A 20547-nucleotide genomic window follows, 5' to 3' on the forward strand; every position below is an offset into this window, starting at 1 on the left:
GCCCCTCAAAGTTCAGCGGTTGGCAGTCACGTTCTTGTTTCAACTTGGCAGAGTTTTTTCCCTAACTGCCCCTCCAGGTATTTCATCCTTCGAAACAAGACATTTGAAATAGAGGCAGAACCTTTCCTCATGGTCAGGTCCGGGGCTGGCACCATGACCGCGGAATTATACGCCGGCCCACAGTGCCGGGAAAGAGAACCCGCCAAAGAAAACAGTTCAACATTAAACCAAATAAAACTGAGCTGGGAGCTCCCAAGCAGAGCGCTGGAAACCTGCCAAGAAGAGCGAGTTCCAGCAAGGCCCTGGGCCCAAGGGAGCCTCGGAATTGGCCCCTCGGACAATCGAAACCGTGGTGGGAGGGAGAGTGCTCAATGTGCTTCGTGACAGCTTCCTTCTCACTCCCCAAGAGCGGAAATTGGGTGGGGCCATTACACCTCAGGAAGGACTCCCAGAAATAGTAGAAGTACTACTCTCAGAAGTAGACGGCGTGGGAAAAGGGGTGGAGGGCAATTGAAGATCAATCAATAATCAGTTGATGGTACCGTACCGTGGGAAAAGGGGTGGAGGGCAATTGAAGATCAATCAATAATCAGTTGATGGTACCGTACTGCACTGCATTAAAGTGCTTGGGACAATACAGTTGTTAGAAGACTATAGTAGAAGACTATGATCCCTGCCCTCAAGGAGTTAACGGGAATGGGGAATGGAGAAGAAGGGCAGAGGTGGGTACTCTGGACGGGGCCTAATTTTGGCTACCTCGATCTCACTCACTTTTCTCTGAGGGGATGCATGGTTTCCGAAATCCTTGGCGGGTCTGACCCAAACCCCTAAGTGTCTGGATGCCCTATTAATGATCCTAACCCTTTCCTGTGATCTCCCCAGGGATTGTTTCTAGGTCTGGGTGGGGATTTCCCCACAGAACCCTGCTCCATCACCCTTTCATCCTCCCTTTCCACTTTTCCTCTCAGGAGGCTCACCCCTCCCTCCCTTTCCATCACCCTTCCGTGGAGGCTTCGGGTGGCATCATTTGCGCTGACCCCGAATGGCCATTTAAAGTTCATCTCCGCTCGAGGACAAGCTACAAAGGAGGGAATGAAAGGAAACTTAAACCCTTTAGAGAAGAGCACAGCTGATTCCTTGGGTTTGAGGGTGCCAGTGTGGAGGCTGGGAAGGGGGAAGTGAAATTTCTGGTTCTCTCCTTTCAGAAGCCAGGGACAGCAGGCTCTTTTCAGTGCTGTTGGGAAGGATAGGGGTTGGGGGGTGGGGGGAGCCAGCAGGGTCTCCCTGCAGAGCAGCAGGCTTCCCCACCAGGAATAATTCTGGGCTTTGTCACCAGAGCCCGGGATGAGCTCATATGGAGCCCTGCCCATCTTTTTAACCTTTCGGGTAATGAGGTGACAGATGCCTGTGGAGGCTGCAGAAGGACGGCAAAGTGGAGTTGAAAGGTCAACACAGTCCCATAGGCAGAGAGACTGGCCAGCCCCGGGAGAAAGGTGAGGGAATGGGGCAGGAAGAGGTGAAATGCTTCTTCTTGTGCCCAAGGAAGGACTAGGACCCACACGGAGGATTAGATCTGAGAGAGAGAAGAAGGGCAACACTGAGGAAGCCATGAGAGGGGAAGGAATATCTGGGGCAAAGAGCAAAGTCCTTCATAGTTCCTACTCTGAGAAATCAACAGAAGCTCCCAGCCTACGGAGGACTTCTCAGCAGCTAAACTAAGCCAGCATCTTTTGGGGGAGAGAGCCCTTTCAGGGAATCGTCATTCAGAGGGATTGATTGAGAACTTAACTGTGAACAGAACACTGTGCTAATGTTTCGGAAGAGTGCAATAATAGCGTCAGTAGGCGACCCTCGAGGAGCTTGGAGTCTAGCAGGGGAGACTGACATGAAAATAAATTACATTAAGAGGAAGCAGAGGAGTATAAAGATATGCACATAAGTGCTGCTGGGGTCAAGGAGTTTGAATTCTTAGGAAATGCAGAAATGCTGAAGCGGTAATTGGGGAAATAGAGGATGGGGAAATGAGAGGTTAATCAGGGCAAGCGTCCTGAAGAAGAGGTCATTTCAAAAGGGGACACTTAAGAAAGAGGACAGTTAAGTGAACTGCCATTCCATGGGGCCAGAGAGCTGAATTATCAAGAGGGAAGCTGAGCGTGGACTTCAATTTCCCAGCCCTTCAAGTACTTCACTAAGCACTTGGGAGAGAACAGTGGGAACAGCATGGTCTAGTAGAGCCTGGGGCCCTGGAGTCTTTTCCCCATGCCCTCTCCCTTCTGTGTCATCTGTGCATTTGTATTTATGACCTTTGGGCATTTGATAGCCCACCCTCAGCTCCATAGCACTTACGTACATATCTATAAATTATATCTTATAAATGATTGACTACGACTGGTATATTGTTGTGTTGTATATGTTGTACAGTGTCCTGCATACAATAAGTGCTCGATAAATATGACTGGTTGATTGATTATTTGTTCTAATCCTGGCTTTGCCACATGTCTGCTGTGTGAACTTGGACGAGCCACTTCACTTCTCTGGGCCTCAGTCATCTCATCTGTAAAATGGAGAATAAGACAGCCCTATGTGGGACGGGGACTGCGTCCAACCTGATTACCTTCTCTCTACCCAGGTGCTTAGGGCAGCACATAGTAAGCCCTCAACAAATACCACTATTATTAAGCCATGGACAGGAAGAAAGTGAGACGCAGGAGTGGGGGACTTGAAGCTCAGGAGTTGGTGAAGATAAAGACAGGGAGGTGTCTGGCAAATGTTTGCTAATGACTTAATAATAATAATGGCATTTATTAAGAGCTTACTATGTACAAAGCACTGTTCTAAGACTTGGTGTCTTTGGTCTGGGGTAGATAAGGTATAAGGGAAGTGGCGGGACCTCAGCTCTGGCAGGCAGTACTGTTCTTCTTGGGCTTCTAGAGGGGTGATGATGGTATTTGTTAAGCACTTACTATGTGTCAAGCACTGTTCTAAGCGCTGGGGTAGATACAGTCTAATCAGGTTGGATGCAATCCCTGTCCCACAAGGGGATCACAGTCTTAATCCCCATTTTACAGATGAGGTAACTGAGGCACAGAGAAGTTAAGTGACTTGCCCAAAATCACACAGCAGACATGTGGTGGAGCCAGGATTAGAGCCCAGTTCCTTCTGCCCCTCTGAGCCATGCTGTTTCTTTACAGAAGCAGGGTGGCAGGGAGGGTGAACGGTGCCCACGTGGAAATGGAAAGCGTGGCTGACCCACCAGAAAATGGGCCAGTAATTATTTACTGCACCTTCACGGGTGCAGAGACTTGCACCTCACATGTTATTCAAAGAATGGGACGAGTCAAAACAACCAGTGGCTTGGCAGAGAGTTCCCACAGCCTAACTCAGTAGGATTTGACAGCCAAAGATTCTTGTCATTTCACTCAATCATATTTATTGAGCGCTTACTGTGTGCAGAACACTGTACTAAGTGCTTGGGAAGTACAAGTTGGCAATATATAGAGACGGTGCCTACCCAACAACGGGCTCACAGTCTAGAAGAGGGAATTGCCAATCCCTGAGCTGTTCCTCAGGACTCTTTACCTGCTCCATCCACATTTCGCTCTGCCATCTGAAACTGGGACTCCCCTGTTATGAAGACAATCACATTTTCTTCTGGGTGAGGAGGGTTTTCTTGGGACAAGGGGGAACCCAATTGTTTCCATGTCTCAGTCTTCTATTCATAGGGGGAGCAAAAAAATCAAATCTCAGTTATTTTGGATTTCCATTTGAGATTCCCTAGTCCACACGTGAGTAATCAGCCTTTTCCCTTTATGGTCAGGATTTAGTCATGTGAGCTCAGTAATGCAAATTCTCTGCCTTTGCACTGCGCATCTTGTTGGTTTGAGCCCGTAGTTGGGTAGGGACCGTCTCTATATGTTGCCGACTTGTACTTCCCAAGCGCTTAGTACAGTGCTCTGCACACAGTAATCGCTCAATAAATACAATTGAATAAATGAATGGTTTGGTGACAAGTTCTGACAATTAGAATTTCCACAGCCTGCAGGTGGTAGGGGGGTGAGGGGTCTTGAAAGGGGACTCAGTTTTAACTTGCCAATGTCCAATTTGAGGAGGCCTATGTCATTATCATTCCATGTTTGGAGATCAAAGAGGATCACCTCACAGTCCCTGCCCTCCTGCTCAACTGGGAAACTCACTCAAAGAGGAGAGAAGTCACCTTCCCCACTTTCTCCAAGGTCTTTGCCTGAAAATCCAGCTCCCTGACCTCTGTAAGTCACGTTCTGGAGGGTGGATTTCATTTCCACCACATTCTCTGACATTTGGGGGCACCGTGACTGAAAGTGAATTTCTGCTTAAAAGCAATTTCAGCATCATCGCCATCATACAGGAGTTTGGGGGCGTGAGGGAACGGTGATGAGGCTAAGAGAGGAAAATACCTTGTGCCACCTCTCTTTGGGATTCAAAAGACTGATTTCTTTTCCAGTCCATTCTGTCTGCAGGCTCCTGAGAGCGGTAAGCACTTAGTACAGTGCTCTGTACACCGTAAGTGCTTAATAAATGCCAGCAATTGGTTGATTATGTGTACTGAAAGAATTATCTCTAGCCCTGATCAGGGAGCTTGGTTCAAGATGCGGAGCACAGGAATGTGCGTTTATAAGAGAGGGTTTTTTATGAAAGAAGATGGGATGAGAAGAGAGTGATACCGTTAGCATTTCTGTAGAGACTTTCATCCATCAAAGGGACGTGGGACAAATCAGATGCAGCTTCTGAAGGCCCTCTGAACACCTGCCAAGCTGGTGCTGTTGTCCCCAGATGGAGAATACAGGACTCAGGAGTGTCAGGCCTAAATTCCCCATCACAGAGAATGCTGATGGTGGGGAGGTCAGATTAGCTCTTTAATGTGAATTTTAATTCCCTTGACTCCCTTTCAGAGGCAGAGCTGTCTCCAAGGGTATTTGGAACTTTCTCCCGCAGTCAGGTTGAGATGAAAGGGAAATAAAGGACCATGAAAAAGGACATCACAGAGGCCTCCCCCTTCAGTGTGTGTGAAAGAGAAAGACTGAGACCCCCCCGCCCCCAATAAAAAGACTCCCAGGTGGCTGAAAAGCCCTAGCTAGACTTGTGTGACCTGGGCAGCATCTAACCATCTGTCCCTGAGGTGGGAGGAGCAGGAGAAAGGGCTCCCCTCAAAAGGGACTTGGCCAGCAAACAAACCTGCCACGAGATGCATCTGTGTGAAAACCAATCTCTCCCGAGGTGGCCGCAATTTTCACCTACAAATTGCCAAACACAAAACGCCAACCACGGCAGCACAACCTTGCAAATAGTTTTCAGAACTCATCAGTCCGCACACATTCTATCTCCTTTGGATACTCTGCCCTGGACCTACCCAGTTCTCAATGCTTCTTCCCTCTCTTCCTAACTATTCCCCCGTCTCCGCACCCATCCGGATGGCCAAAAAGGTCATAGGGAGGGCAGAGAGACCGTAAGGCCTATCTGTCAGAGCACGGGACTGGGAGTCAGAAGATCTGGTTACTAGCTCCAGGTCTGCCACTTGCCTACTGAGTGACCTTGGACCAGTCATTTTCTGCTGTGGAACTCGGTTTCCTCAACTGTCTTCCCCCATAGACTGTAAGCTCCCTCTGTGGGCCGGGATTATGTCTACCAACTCTGTTGAACTGTACTTTCTCAAGCGCTTAGTACAGTGGTTTGAAGAGAATAGGTGCTTGTTAAGTACAATTGACTGAAAGTAAAATGAGGATAAGATCTCTGCACTCCCTCCCTCTTAGACAGTGAGCCTTGGGTGGGACAGAGACCGCCTCCAGTCCGATTATCTTGTTATCTGCCCCAGTGCTTGGCACATAGTAAATGTTTAATAAGTATTATTATTTGGGGGAGAGTCTGTAGATATTCACTGCTTTAATCCCACTGCTTAGTTTACATTAGGTCTACCTTGTTTTCTTCTACTTCCCTGGCCCGCACACCAGTGCTTCTCATGGCTCTAACTCTAAGACCCGTATTTTCTCCACCAGGGGAAGGGAGAGGTTAGGGCTCCTCCTCCCCCTCACACTTCTCACTAGGTTGTAAAGATCCTCTGATCCCTTTGTTTGCGGTTAATCTCCTCCTGCTGGCCTGTTAAACTCAACCGTATCTAAAACCAAAATCCTCATCTTCCTTTTTAAACTCACTTCTCTTTTTGACTTTCCCATCTCTGTTGACCACCTGGCCATCTTTCCCCAAAACCCACAACTTTGTTGTCATCCACGTTTCCTCAGTCTCTTTGAGTTCTCACACTCAATCAGTGGCTAAATCCTGCTGGTTCTTTCCTCACATCATTTCCTAAATCCACCCCTTCCTCTCCACTCAGGCAGCTACCGCTCTGATTCATGCTCTCATCATATCCTGATTCAACTTCCAGATCGGCCTCATCACAGGTCTCCCAATCCCTCCCCAGTTCAATCTATCCTATCCGCTGTTGCTGGGATTGTCTTCCCAACATGTTGCTTGGCTTCTTTCTTTCCACTCCTCCAAAACTTCCAGCAGCTGCCCATTTCTCTGTACACTAAGCAGAAACCCCTTCCCCTTGGCTTCAAGGCCTTCCACTATGTTTCTCCATCTGACACATCTGCTCTCTTCACCTGCTACTTTCTAGTTCCCATTGTTCACTCCTCTCAAGCCCACCTTCTAACTGTATGCCAACTAACTGTATGCCTTCCAACTAAATGCCAAAGATGGGGAAACAATTAAGAATGTTCCCACCTCTTGGCCAGCTTTTATTTGAGGATTACAAATCACATGAATTAAGCCTAAAATGTCCCATCTTCTAGTCTTCAAAATGAAAACTCGTATTTTTAAGCTTGATGCTTGTTTGTTTGTTTCAGATTCTCTCTGCTGCCTAAGAGCAGCTTATAGAATAAATACTTTCCTATCAAATGTAAATGGAGTGTTTTGGGAAGACGAAGGAGGCACCGTCAAAGTGATTTTTTCCTTCGACAAACCTAGCCTAAGGTGATTAGATATTCAGAGGGGAATAGAAGAGAAAACATTACCCTGAGAGAGCTTTCATATAAATCATAATTAGTTTCATGGGACTAGTGCATCAACTAAGTGTTAGATGGGCAATTGGTTGGTTAATTATGTGGGAAGTCGACGAGAGACTGCCCCGGCCTTGGGTTTCTTGGCTCTCTTCCATCATTTCTTGGTTTTCAAGAGCCAACTGTTGCTGCTTTTTTTAAAATTTCCCACCCGTTTCCTGATTAGATATTCATGTGCCAGTGTCTCCTCCCACACACTGCCAACATGCTTTTCCAAAATGGCTCCATGGGTGTTCCGATCAGTTCCCACCTAAAGAACCAGAAGGTAGATGTTATTATCCTTTACACAACTTCAGCTACTAACAGCAAGAGAATAGAACTGGAAGATGGTTTCTCCTCTGAAGCAGCATCTTCTTGGGATTAGACTTTCTGGAGGGAGATCAGGGGACCTGGGACCAAATCCCAGCCCTACTGTTGCCTCAAATAAGATTGACAAGTTCAGAAGGTCTCTGGGCCTCAGTTCTCTCATAGGTGAAACAAGAATAGTAATCTCTTGTCCTACTTACCTTACAGGGCTATTGTGAAGCCAAATCAAATAATAGATGTAGCAGAGAAGTATGATGAAACTTCCTCAGGGTGCTTTTGTTACACTACTCTGTTGGTGGCACCGAAAACTAGCAGACAAAATTAGGTGGATAGATGACCGTAAAGGGCTTTGTTCAATTCTGTGGCAGTCTGGGGCTCAGTCAAGATGGCCAGAAGAGATGAGGGTAGCATTGCAGGATCCATTCCGGGCTGCATGGATGATGAGAGAGGCCTTGCCCCTCCAATGCCAGGACTGTGGAAATTGTAAAGCTTGCCACAGGAAGTAATTTTAAAAGGCCATCTAATCCTCTCCCCTCCCTCTGGGGGAAGAGCTAATTCAGACCATTCCAGAAAAATGGCAGTTTCTCCAGAGCTTAAAAACTCCCAAATAAAAAGCCTCCATGTCCTCCCTCGATCATCGGGGTCAATGTCTCTTAAATCTAGTCAGAAAGTTATTCCTCGTGTCTAACTTTCCCCTGTTTTGAGTAAAGCCCAGTGACTCTTCTCCTATTCTCAGGGGACCTGGAGAACAGCTGCTTACCGTCTCTCAGACATTTCCCCATCACTTTCCCATCACAGACTGTGCCTGAAGACAGGTACGTTTCCCCCCTTCGGCCTTTTCTTCTCTGGGCTTATCAACCCAGTTCAAAGAAGCTCTAGTTCTCCTGCACATTAGCATTCCAGCCCATCCTTCCTCATGGATCAGTGTGTTGGCTTTTTTTCCCCTTGCTTTTTTTGGTCTCTGTGCATATGGAAGCCAGTAGAATTCTTGTTGCAGCCCCAGATACACCAGCCTGCTGGCAGTACCCTGACAAAGACATTTGGCAAAACCTGAGGGGCAGACTGAGGTGGGCTGTGACACCCAAATAGTTAATCTGCAGGGCTCTCCTCATCTAAGTCATCCTTCTCGCCTTCCCTCTGCCGAGCTCTGCCTTTGGCCCACTATTGGGTACAGAAGGCCCGCAATCACTTCAAAACAGGTTCATCCACTTGCCCTCAGCCAATTCTTTGACATTAGGCTTTCTCTAGAACCTGGGCAGAGAGAGGATTTGAATTTTGGTCCCTTATCCAGCTCTTGCCCTGTTAGACAGACACTTGTTCTTCCTCTTCTTGGCACCGGGAAGACACTTCCTTCCCTGAGTAACATCCAGCTCCTCCCCCACCTCAACTGGTGAGACATGACTCTCCAAAGGGCTCCTTGCACCTCTGAGACTCTTAACCACCTTTCCCACTAGATGCCCTGCCCTGAGTTTCATAAAGCATGACCGCCAACAGCTCATTATCCACCATCTGAGGTTTTCCCAGGCCTCCGTGATTCTGGCCCCTCTCCTTCTCTCTTTGGCCATTTCCTGGTTTATTTGTGCCTTCCTCCGAAGTTGTCAAAGGAAGAGAGAGGTGAAGTTCCCTTGCATCTTGCAGCTATGGGAAAAGTTTAGACAGGGAGGAGAATGTCATCATTGCTGACGTTAAGGTATGTGGGTTGTCTGTGGATTTCCTTCCATTATCCAGGCTCCCGTTGGCTGCTTGACGGCAGATGTTGGAGAATTAGCAGCAGTTGACAGTGGAGGAACTGTGCTCTGAGAATTACCAGATCTTACCTCGTGAATTCAGTAAACTGACTGCGGTTAGCCTTTACCTGCCAGGAAGGTCTTTATGTTATTCCCGTAAAGGGCAGAGTGCCACATTCCCTCCTTCCAGGGAAAACTGGGGACAAAGCAGGATGCTAGCGGATGATTCCCCATCTACGTGGGAAGCTCTGGTGACCCTAATTCTGACATGGGAGAATTCCCAGGCCTCCAGCCTTGCTAAGGCTCATCATTCCCCTGAAGGATTTCACTTTTTTCCTCCTCTCTTTGCTCTCAAAGTAACAATTGCTCAGAACCCATTGCGGGCATGGTACTGAACTGGCTGCTCAGATACATCTCTTGAAGCAAAGGATGGATCTATACCCCGCCTCCGAGAGCGGGCCATTTAGACACAGACACATTATATGGACCCCCACAGCTACAAGGGCTAAGAGTAAAGAACTCATCAGAACAATAGCTGGCACGTGCCTTGCTTTTTTTCAGTTTGCCAAATGCTATTGACTTTTAAAATGTACTACCCAGTTTGCTATTTTTCCAAGCTTTTCTATTGTACATCCCCCACTAAACTGCTCCCCCCAGTATAGTTTCCAGGGCAATTTCCCTCTCTTTCAGGGAGGCACTCGTTACCCAGAAGATCTCTCTCTCTCTTTCCCGGGTATCTGCCTCCCTGAAAGGTTTCTTTTCCAGAGCTCCGGCCCAGGCCTTCTGTGGATTCGCCCCCGGAGGAGATTTCTCCCCCTGGAGAAGTTCCGTCTCATTTGCTCCTCAACACAGGAAGGTCTTGGGGGAGGGAGGTGGAAGGTGCTGCATCTTTCTTCTGGGGATGAACTCTGAAACAGATTTGTAAATAATGTCTTGGTAATTAAAACTGGCAGTGTTCACCCTCCTGCTGGCAGTGAATGACTTGCTGAAAAACAAAGTCCTTAGATGCCAGCGGGAGCCTCGTGTTACGGTCTGTAAACTGGTCTTTCCAGCACCGAACCACCTGGGCTGAGCAAGCTCCATTATGAGCTATTGAATGAGGGTCCCGCATTCAACAGAACTTGGACCTGGGGGTCTCTCACCCAAGCTCTGCCTAGCATCCTTCCACCTCCTCCTGGCCTCTGGAGGGGAGAGAAGGACTCACGTAATGGCTCATCCTTTGGGAAGGAGGAGCCAAGGACTTCACGGAAACCAGGGGTGAAGAAATATCTACAGGAGACAGGGATGGGAACATGGATGGAAAGTGGGCAGGGAGGGGTGTCTCAGAAGAGGAAGAAGGGAAAGAAGACTTGCCCCACATAACTCTCAGTCAATGGCAGGGATTGGGGCACTAGGGGAAGTCTCCAGGAGAAACTCATTCAGTTTCAAAACCTATTTCCCAACACCTCCCACTACTCTCTGCCCATAGATCCCCAAGTAACTAATTGGTAGCCGGGGGTTGAAGGCGTTAGAGCCATCTTGAAATCTGGCTTAAACTTTCGGATCATTAGAGGATTGGGTGTCTCAGGTTATGATCTGGGGATGGATTGGGAGTCCCAAGTCCAGCCTTAGTGTAGATTCATTCATTCATTCATTCAATCATATTTACTGAGCGCTTACTGTGTGCAGGGCACTGTACTAAGCACTTGGGAAGTACAAGTTGGCAACATATAGAGAGTGAGTGGGGAGGCATGAACCCAGAAAACCCCCAAAGGATGGGGCCTATCTGCTGTTTGGAGGTTCCTCTCTGTGGTCCCAGGCTTCCTCTTTTCAGGAAATGGGACCCCTCTGGACAGATTTCTACCAGAGCCCATTATCTCTCAGTCAGACTCTGGCCTAATCACATCCCTCCCTGACTTCAAAATCCTCTTTAAAATTGCACTTTTTTGTGCAGGCAACTCAGATTTACCCCACCTGGCTCCTGTCATTCCAGTATCCCCTTAGACGGCTGGATATCTCTCAAAATGCTGTGTTTCCACGTTACCATCAATTGCGTTCCTTTGTATTATGCTTTTTTTTTTTGTTTTGCACTTGTGATGGTTCTGAAGGTGCATCCATCAATTAATGGTATTTATTGAGCACTCATCGTGTGTAGAGCACTGAACTAAGCGCCGGGGGAGTACAATACAATAGAGTTGGTGGACACAATCCCTGCCCTCAAGGAGCTTACAATCTAGTTGAGAAGATAGACATGAAAAGACTTTACAGAGAAGGGAGGCAGCAGAATATAAGGATATGAACATTCTTCTCTAACCCCATTAGACCTAAAGCTCCTTGAGGGTAGGGGTGATATCTCATTCGTCCTCTGAGATTGCTTGCCCTACCAACTATACTGCTCAGACTAGCAATAAATACTTCTTCTAATTAGATGACTGGCATGCCAGATGGAGATGAAATCTTGCCTAAGGTTGGGAAGGTCTAGGTGTAGAGAGTCCAGGGCCATCTCTATACTGGTTAGACTAGACCAGCTTAGAGCAGTGCCTCTGATCCCAAAAAAGCACATCTCCTATCCTCAATGGCTTTTTTTTTGAAATTTGGTTTTTGTTTTGTTATTTTTGTCCTTAGAATCCTTCGAACGAGTGTTCCACTCACCCCACATCACTTAACAAAGAGAAAAAAATATGATCTTCTAGAGACAGCTGCGTTGGGGTTGTCATGGCGATTGAATCTTCTCTCCCCGACTCTGCAATAACCCTGACACTGTTACTAAAGTTGGGCATGTGAGTAATGCGTGCACACGCGAACGCGCGCGCACAAAAACACAACACATGCACGCACACACGCACCCTGCTGAGGTGGAGGTGTCGGTTGTCAAAGCTTCTACCAGGTTTTTCTGGGCTGGGGGGAAGATCTCTGGAGAGATCAGGAGGAGGAAGAGGAGGAGGCAGAGCTCCCCAAGGATAATAATAATAATAATAGCATTTATTAAGCACTTACTATGTGCAAAGCACTGTTCTAAGCACTGGGAAGGTTACAAGGTCATCAGGTTGTCCCACGGGGGGGCTCCCAGTCTTCATCCCCATTTTACAGATGAGGGACCTGAGCCACAGAGAAGTGAAGTGACTCGCCCAAAGCCACACAGCTGGCAATTGGCGGAGTCAGGATTTGAACCCGTGACCTCTGACTCCAAAGCCCGGGCTCTTTCCACTGAGCCACGCTGCTTCTCTTAGGGTTGAGGCTGATCTTAGTCTCTCAAGGATCAGGGTGGAGGCCCCCGGGTGGGTGTTCCTGGGTGACACACATCCCAATGGAGTTAATGGATGAGTTAATAATAATAATAATAGTTATGGTATTTGTTAGGTGCTTCCTATGTGCCAGGCACTGTTCTAAGTGCTGGGGCAGATACGAGGCAATCGGGTTGGACACAGTCGCTGTCCCATCTAGGGCTCCCAGTCTTAATCCCCATTTTACAGATGAGGGAACTGAGGCACAGTGAAGTGAAGTAACTTGCCCGAGGTCGCACGGCAGACGAGTGGCGGAGCTGGGATTAGAACCCATAACTTTAGTACAGTGCTCTGCCCACAGTAAGCGCTCAATAAATACAATTGAATGAATAAATGACCTCCTGCCCCCCAGGCCCGAGCGCTGAGTTCTGTCCAGTTGTGACAGGAGGGATGATGCCCAGCAGAAATGGCTACAGGGGCTCATCTTACTGTCCACTGACAGGAAGACCCTCACTCTGACTGGGCCACAGAGCTACAGTGGACGGAATGTTTCTCCCATCATCATCATCAGCATCATCAATCGTATTTATTGAGCACTTACTATGTGCAGAGCACTGTACTAAGCGCTTGGGAAGTACAAATTGGCAACATATAGAGACAGCCCCTACCCAACAGTGGGCTCACAGTCTAAAAGGGGGAGACAGAACAAAACCAAACATACTAACAAAATAAAATAAATAGAATAGATATGTACAAATAAAATAAATAAATAAATAAATAGAGTAAAAAAAATATGTACAACCATATATACATATATACAGGTGCTGTGGGGAAGGGAAGGAGGTAAGATGGGGGGATGGAGAGGGGGATGAGGGGGAGAGGAAGGAAGGGGCTCAGTCTGGGAGTCTCAGTCCCATGAGCTCAAAGCACTAGCATCTGTGGAAAGAGCACAGGCCCTGGAGTTGGAGGATCTGGATTCTAATCCCACCCCTGCCACTTGTCTGCTGGAAGACTTTGGGCAAGTCACTTTACTTCTTTGTGCCTCAGTTCCCTCATCTGCAAAATGGGGATTCAATCCTTGTTCTCCCTCCTACTTAGACTGTGAGTCCCATATGGGACCTGACTATCTTTCATCTACCCCACTGTTTAAAACAGTGCTTGGCAAATAATAATAGTAATAATAATAATAATAATAATAATAATAATAATAATAGCATGTATTAAGTGCTTATTACATGCAAACTGCTATTCTAAGCACTGGGGAGGTTACAAGGTGTTGACTGAGGCGACAATAGGCACCCCAAATATCCCCTCAAATTCATTCATTCATTCAATCGTATTTATTGAGCGCTTACTGTGTGCAGAGCACTGTACTAAGCGCTTGGGAAGTACCAGTTGGCAACATATAGAGACGGTCCCTGATAATAATAATAATAATGGCATTTATTAAGCACTTACTATGTGCAAAGCACTGTTCTAAGCACTGGGGAGGTTACATGGTGATCGGGTTGCCCCATGGGGGGCTCACAGTCTTAATCCCCATTTTACAGATGAGGTCACTGAGGCCCAGAGAAGTGAAGTGACTTGCCCAAAGTCACACAGCTGACAATTGGCAGAGCCGGGATTTGAACCCATGACCTCTGACTCCAAAGCCCGGGCTCTCTCCACTGAGCCGTAATCAGTACTTAACGAATACCACAATCATTGTTATTATTATATGATGATCTCCAGGATAATTTAAGAGGGCTCTCTGAGGGGCGGGCTATTACTTCCACGCGAGGGCCACCTACTCCGCTTTGATAGTACCTTCGAGACGACAGTGAAGAGCAGGGGGTGAGGCAGTGGGCAGACTTAGGAAGGGTCTCCACTTCCATCCAAGGGGGCTTAGCGCGGTTCACTGGAAAGAGCACAGGCTTTGGAGTCAGAGGTCATGGGTTCGAATCCTAGCTCCACCATTTGTGAGCTGTGTGACTTTGGGCAAGTCACTTCACTTCTCTGGGCCTCAGTTACCTCATCTGGAAAATGGGGATTAAGACTGTGAGCCCCCCGTGGGACAACCTGAACTCTTTGTAACCTCCCCAGCGCTTAGAACAATCAATCAATCAATCAATCATATTTATTGAGCACTTACTGTGTGCAGAGCACCGTACTAAGCTCTTGGGAAGTACAAGTTGGCAACATATAGAGACATTCCCTACCCAACAGTGGGCTCACAGTCTAGAAGTGGTCTCACAGTCTAGAACAGTGCTTTGCACATAGTAAGCGCTTAATAAATTCCATTATTATTATTATTACCTGTCTCGTCCTGCCAGAGAGTGCTGGAGGTATTGGGCAGGACACCCAGTGACACTAGCTCCCTCCTAGTCAAGCTGAATATGCCTTATGGGCCAGATCATAGTAACAATAATGATAACAATCACATTTGTTAAGCGCTTACTATGTGCCAGGCACTGTGCTAAGCGCTGGGGTGGATACAATCAAATTGGCTTGGACACAGTCCCTGACCCATGTTGGGCTCACAGACTCAAACCCCATTTTACAGGTGAGGTAACGGAGGCCCCTAGAAATGACTTGTCCAAGGTCATACAGCAGACAAGTGGCAGAGTCAGGCACATACTCCCAGGCACATACTCAATCCACTATGCCATGAAACCACATAGAGGACAAACACTGGCTGGGAGACACCCCTGCTCTTCATACGTCCACGATTTTTTTTGTGAGGGGATGGCACCTTAGGGGAGCGGAGTATCAAATCACTTTGTACTTCCCAAGCGCTTAGTACAGTGCTCTGCACACAGAAAGTGCTCAATAAATACGATTGAATTGGGCCAAGGTGGTTGGGAGCAGAAAGAGCCAGTCCGCTTGCATTATCCGTCTCCCACCCCTTCTACCCCAGTCAATCAATCAATTAATCAATCACTGATATTTATTGGGTGCTTACCCTGTGCAGAGGACTGTATGAAGGAAGCATTTGGGAGAGTATAATGCAATACAGTGGGTAGACATGATTCCTGCCCTCAAGGAGCTTTCATTCTAGTTCTCGCCTGTCCCGCCATCGACCCCCGGCCCACGTCATCCCCCGGGCCTGGAATGCCCTCCCTCTGCCCATCCACCAAGCTAGCTCTCTTCCTCCCTTCAAGGCCCTACTGAGAGCTCACCTCCTCCAGGAGGCCTTCCCAGACTGAGCCCCTTCCTTCCTCTCCCCCTCGTCCCCCTCTCCATCCCCCCATCTTACCTCCTTCCCTTCCTCACAGCACCTGTACATATGTATATATGTTTGTACATATTTATTACTCTATTTATTTATTTATTTTACTTGTACATATCTATTCTATTTATTTTATTTTGTTAGTATGTTTGGTTTTGTTCTCTGTCTCCCCCTTTTAGACTGTGAGCCCACTGTTGGTTAGGGACTGTCTCTATATGTTGCCAATTTGTACTTCCCAAGCGCTTAGTACAGTGCTCTGCACACAGTAAGCGCTCAATAAATACGATTGATGATGATGATGATGACATTAAAATGAATTACAGATAAGGGAAGTGGCCGAGTGTAAGGACGTGAACTTAGTGCTAGTGGGGGCCAGGGTGAATATCAGAATGCTAAAGGGGTACGTCCAAATTCGGAGGCGACGCAGAGGGGAGGGTGAATAGAGTGGGAAAATGAGGGATTATTCAGGGAAGCCCCCTTGGAGGAGATGTGGTTTTAATAAGGCTTTGAAGGTGGGGAGAGCGCTGGTCTGTTGGATGTGAAATGGGAGGGATTTCCAGGCCAGAAGGACGAGATGGGCAAGGGCTTGGTGGCAAAGTAGACGATTTCAAGTTACTCTGAGTAGATTGGCATTAGGGAAGTGAAGTGTACAGCCTGGGTTGTAGTAAGAGATTGATGGGGTAATTGGAGGAGGAGGATTGGGAGGAGGTGAGCTGATTATTAATAATGATAATAATAATAACAGCATTTACTAAGTGCTTACTGTGTGCAAAGCACTGTTCTAAGCGCTGGGGAGGTTACAAGGTGATCAGGTTGTCCCACGGGGGGCTTACAGTCTTCATCCTCATTTTACAGATAAAACTGAGGCCCAGAGAAGTGAAGTGACTTGCCCAAAGTCACACAGCTGACAACTGACGGAGCTGGGGTTTGAACCCATGACTTCTGACTCCAAAGCCCGGGCTCTTTCCACTGAGCCATGCTGCTTTAAAGCTTTTATTTAAAGCTTTAATTAATTCATTCAGTTGTATTTATTGAGCGCTTACTGTGTGCAGAGCCCTGTACTAAGCGCTTAGGAAGTACAAGTTGGCAACATATAGAGATGGTCCCTACCCAACAGAAGCAACCTGGCCTAGTGGAAAGATCCCAATCAATCAATCAATCAATCATATTTATTGAGCGCTTACTGTGTGCAGAGCACTGTACTAAGTGCTTGGGAAGTACAAGTTGGCAACATATAGAGACAGTCCCTACCCAACAGTGGGCTCACAGGCCCGGCTAGTCAGAGGATCTGGGTTCCGATTCCTCACATGCTACTTGCCTGCTGTGTGACCTTGGACAAGTTACTTAACTTTTCTGTACCTCAGTTCCCTCATCTGTAAAATGGGGGTGAAATACTTGTTCTTCCTCCTACTTATAATGCGAGCCCCATGTGGGACCTAATGATCATATATCTACCCCAGTGCTAAGTACAGTACTTGACATATAGTAAGGGCTTAACAAATATTGTTATGACCATCATCATCATCGTTATTATTACTAATACTATTTGTTATTAATTATTATTAATTAATTAATAATAATCATTATTACTACTAATACTAAAAATGAGAAGCAGCGTGGCTCAGTGGAAAGAGCCCGGCCTTGGGAGTCAGAGGTCATGGGTTCAAATCCTGGCTCCACCACCTGTCAGCTGTGTGACTTTGGGCAAGTCACTTCACTTCTCTGGGCCTCAGTTCCCTCATCTGTCAAATGGGGATGAAGACTGTGAGCCCCATGTGGGACAACCTGATCACCTTGTAACCTCCCCGCACTTCGAGTAGTGCTTTTCACCTAGTAAGCGCTTAACAAATACTAAAATTATTATTATTAATTTTTATTAAATATAATTGAAAGAATGAATGAATGAATGGGTAGGCGTGTGTTCCTGAGAACAAGCATGTCGGTGTGGATCCAGGAAGGGCAGATGGGTATTTGAGGGGGCGTTGAACCTTTGTGGGACTGGTTGAGTGTGGATGGGACCTTTACTCCTGTCCATGTGTCTTGTCTCTTTCCTGTTGCCCGCCTCCGTCTCTGGTGAATTGCTCTGTCTCTGTTTCAGTGCAGTGAATTGCCAGTGGGCAGAGGGGCACGCAGCCAGAAAGTGCGGCTGGCTTTGTGCAAACCATCATCCTCCTTTAGAAACAACTCCAGTATCTGTCCTGCCGGTGGTGGAACATCCTTTTCCCCTCAACCACCGGTGTCTCAACAACGTTCACTCAAATGGCAAGGAGCCAGAAAAGCTGGCCTGCTGTATTTTCCTGCAGATGTGCGAGCGATTTTCTCTCAACGCGCTCGCCAATGCAAATTCGCTCTCCGTAGCATCTAGTGGAAAAACCGTGGGCTTGGGAGTTAGAGGAGCTGGTTCTAATCCTGGCTCTGCTACTTGGCTGCTAGGTGACCTTGGGCAAGTCACCTAACCCCCATCACCCTCAGTTTCTACATCTGCACAATGGAGATTCAATACCTGTTAATAATAATAATTATAGTAGTTGTTAAGCACTTACTATGTTTCAGGAACTGTACGAAGCGCTGGGTGGATACAAGCAAATCGGTTGGGACACAGTCCCTGTCCCACATGGGGCTCACAGTCTTAATCCCCATTTTACAGATGAGGGAACTGAGGCACAGAGAAGTTAAGTGACGCCGACGTGGCGGAGCCAGAATTAGAACCCAGATCCTCTGACGTCCAGGCTGCTCTACCCACTAGGCCATACTGCTTCTGTTCTACCTGTTCTCCCCGCTACTTAGAGAATGTTCATTCATTCAGCTGCATCTATCGAACACTTACTGTGTGCAGAGCACTGTATTAAGCGATTGGGAGAGTACAATGCAACAATAAACGGACACATCCCCTGCCCACAACAGTCTAGAGACAGACACAGTGTCCAATCTGATTATTTTATTCTACCACAGTGCTTCTTTCAGTGCTTGGCACATAGTAAGCACTTAAGCAGATATCATCATCATTATTATTATCCTCAAACCAAAGGACAAATCTACTGTTACTGTCTTTATCTCTCCATTTTTTCCTTTTCTCATTTTTCCTTTTCTCCCCTATTCCATCTTTCACTCTAATCCTATATGCTTAAGCCATTGGTGTGCCCCTGAAAGACTGTCTCCATCCCACTCCAAACTCCAGAAAATATAGTCATTTGAAGCATTGGGGAAATTAACCCGGCTTTCTAGGTGGAGGTAGTCTGGTCATGACTGAATGAATCAATCGTTAGTATTTTTCGATTGCTTACTATGTGCAGAGGACTGCACTAAGCACTAGGATGAGTGGAAAGCAGGATGGCCTAGTGGATAAAAACTCAGAAGGTCATGAGTTCTAATGCAGGCCCCGCCACTTGTCTGCTGTGTGACCTTGGACAAGTCACTTCACTTCTCTGGACCTCCGTTCCCTCATCTGTAAAATGGGAATTGAGACTGTGAGCCCCACAGGGGACAGGGACTGTGTCCAACCCGATTTGCTTGTATCCACCCCAGCGCTTAGTACATTGCCCAGCACATAGTAAGCGCTTAACAAATATCATAATTATCATTATTATTATTACAATACAAGAGTCACGCTCCCTGCCCTTAATGAGCTAACAGTCTAGCGGGGGAGATAGACATTAACATAAATAAATAATTTATAATATATAATTTAAAGATTTGGACACTGCCTAAGGAGTCTGAGAATGATTGATTTTATCTATTGATTGATTTTATTTTTTTTTATTTTATTTTGTTAATATGTTTTGTTTTGTTGTCTGTCTCCCCCTTCTAGACTGTGAACCCGCTGTTGGGTAGGGACCGTCTTTATATGTTGCCAACTTGGACTTCCCAAGCGCTTAGTACATTGCTCTGCACACAGTAAGCGCTCAATAAATACGATTGAATGAATGAATGAATGAATTGACAATTTCTAATATCTAATTTAAGGATTTATTTAGTGCTTAAGGACTCTGATAATGATCAAGCAAGGTGATGCCTTCCTTAGTACAGTAGCTCAGGACTAAAATGGTTAGCTTTTAAAAGATTGCTCCCCAGCATCGCCTCGGTGCACTGCTATAGAGAAGCAGTGTGGTTCAGTGGAAAGAGCCCGGGCTTTGGAGCCAGAGGTCATGGGTTCGAATCCCAGCTCTGCCCATTGTCAGCTGTGTGACTTTGGGCAAGTCACTTAACTTCTCTGGGCCTCAGTTCCCTCATCTGTAAAATGGGGATTAAGACTGTGAGCCCGCCGTGGGACAACCTGATCACCTTGTAACCTCCCCAGGGCTTAGAACAGTGCTTTGCACATAGTAAGCACTTAATAAATGCCATTATTATTATTATTATTATTATTATTATTATTATTATTATTATTAACACTGGCTGAATGAGAGGTGGAGTCAGTGCAATGGCTGGGTGATTGATATGCTGAGATCAGAGAATCAGTGGAAATTATCACTCCAGGAGGAACAGAGGAAATCAATGTTGTATTTGGCCACTTCCCACTGGATGTTTGGGGAGGAGGGGTGTGTTTGTGTGGGGGTGGGGGGGTTTGTGTGTGCACGCAACAAGAGACCATTTGGTACATATCAAACTGGGTGACTGCAGTGGTGACTGCAGTTTATAAACATGCCTAAGATTTACAGCTAAAGCGCTGTTAAACAAGCTGTCAACCAAGACCTTAGATTTAGGATGTTTTCTAAGTTAGGCCAAGGGAAAGAGGCTGAGAAAACACCTCCATCCAGTTGGGTTAGGATTAAAATATGGAGCAGGAGCTACATAGAGCTACAAAGATACCAACCTATCCGGGCAGCTGGGTACAAGGACACCCCCTTCTCACTTAGGAACCCGATCGTGTCCACGGTCGGAACTAGAGTGGAGGCATTTCCCGGCCTGGCGGCCCGGAGATCCTTATGAAGTATCCTGAAACCAAGACAAACCCATTAACAACATCTCTGGGTCAATCCAAATCCCCCATTCCTCTTTGGACCAGGAGATGC

The 20547-nt window shown here is 46.9% G+C and overlaps 1 protein-coding gene across 2 annotated transcripts in view; it reads left to right on the forward strand.

Annotated features, from left to right (window-relative positions):
* Positions 1-20547, forward strand: part of LOC119942191 (ATP-sensitive inward rectifier potassium channel 12) — a 104422-nt gene that overhangs the window by 31066 nt on the left and 52809 nt on the right. The window contains exons 1-2 of one of the 2 annotated variants that reach the window (XM_038762839.1): positions 4215-4265; positions 11729-11883. The gene's annotated coding sequence lies outside the window, so the exon portion shown is untranslated. Of the gene's footprint in view, positions 1-4214; positions 4266-11728; positions 11884-20547 lie in introns of those variants that run through there. The other variant, XM_038762838.1, reaches the window with a different exon arrangement.

Source organism: Tachyglossus aculeatus, chromosome 21 (genome assembly GCF_015852505.1).
Source record: "Tachyglossus aculeatus isolate mTacAcu1 chromosome 21, mTacAcu1.pri, whole genome shotgun sequence".
Lineage (NCBI taxonomy): Eukaryota > Metazoa > Chordata > Mammalia > Monotremata > Tachyglossidae > Tachyglossus > Tachyglossus aculeatus.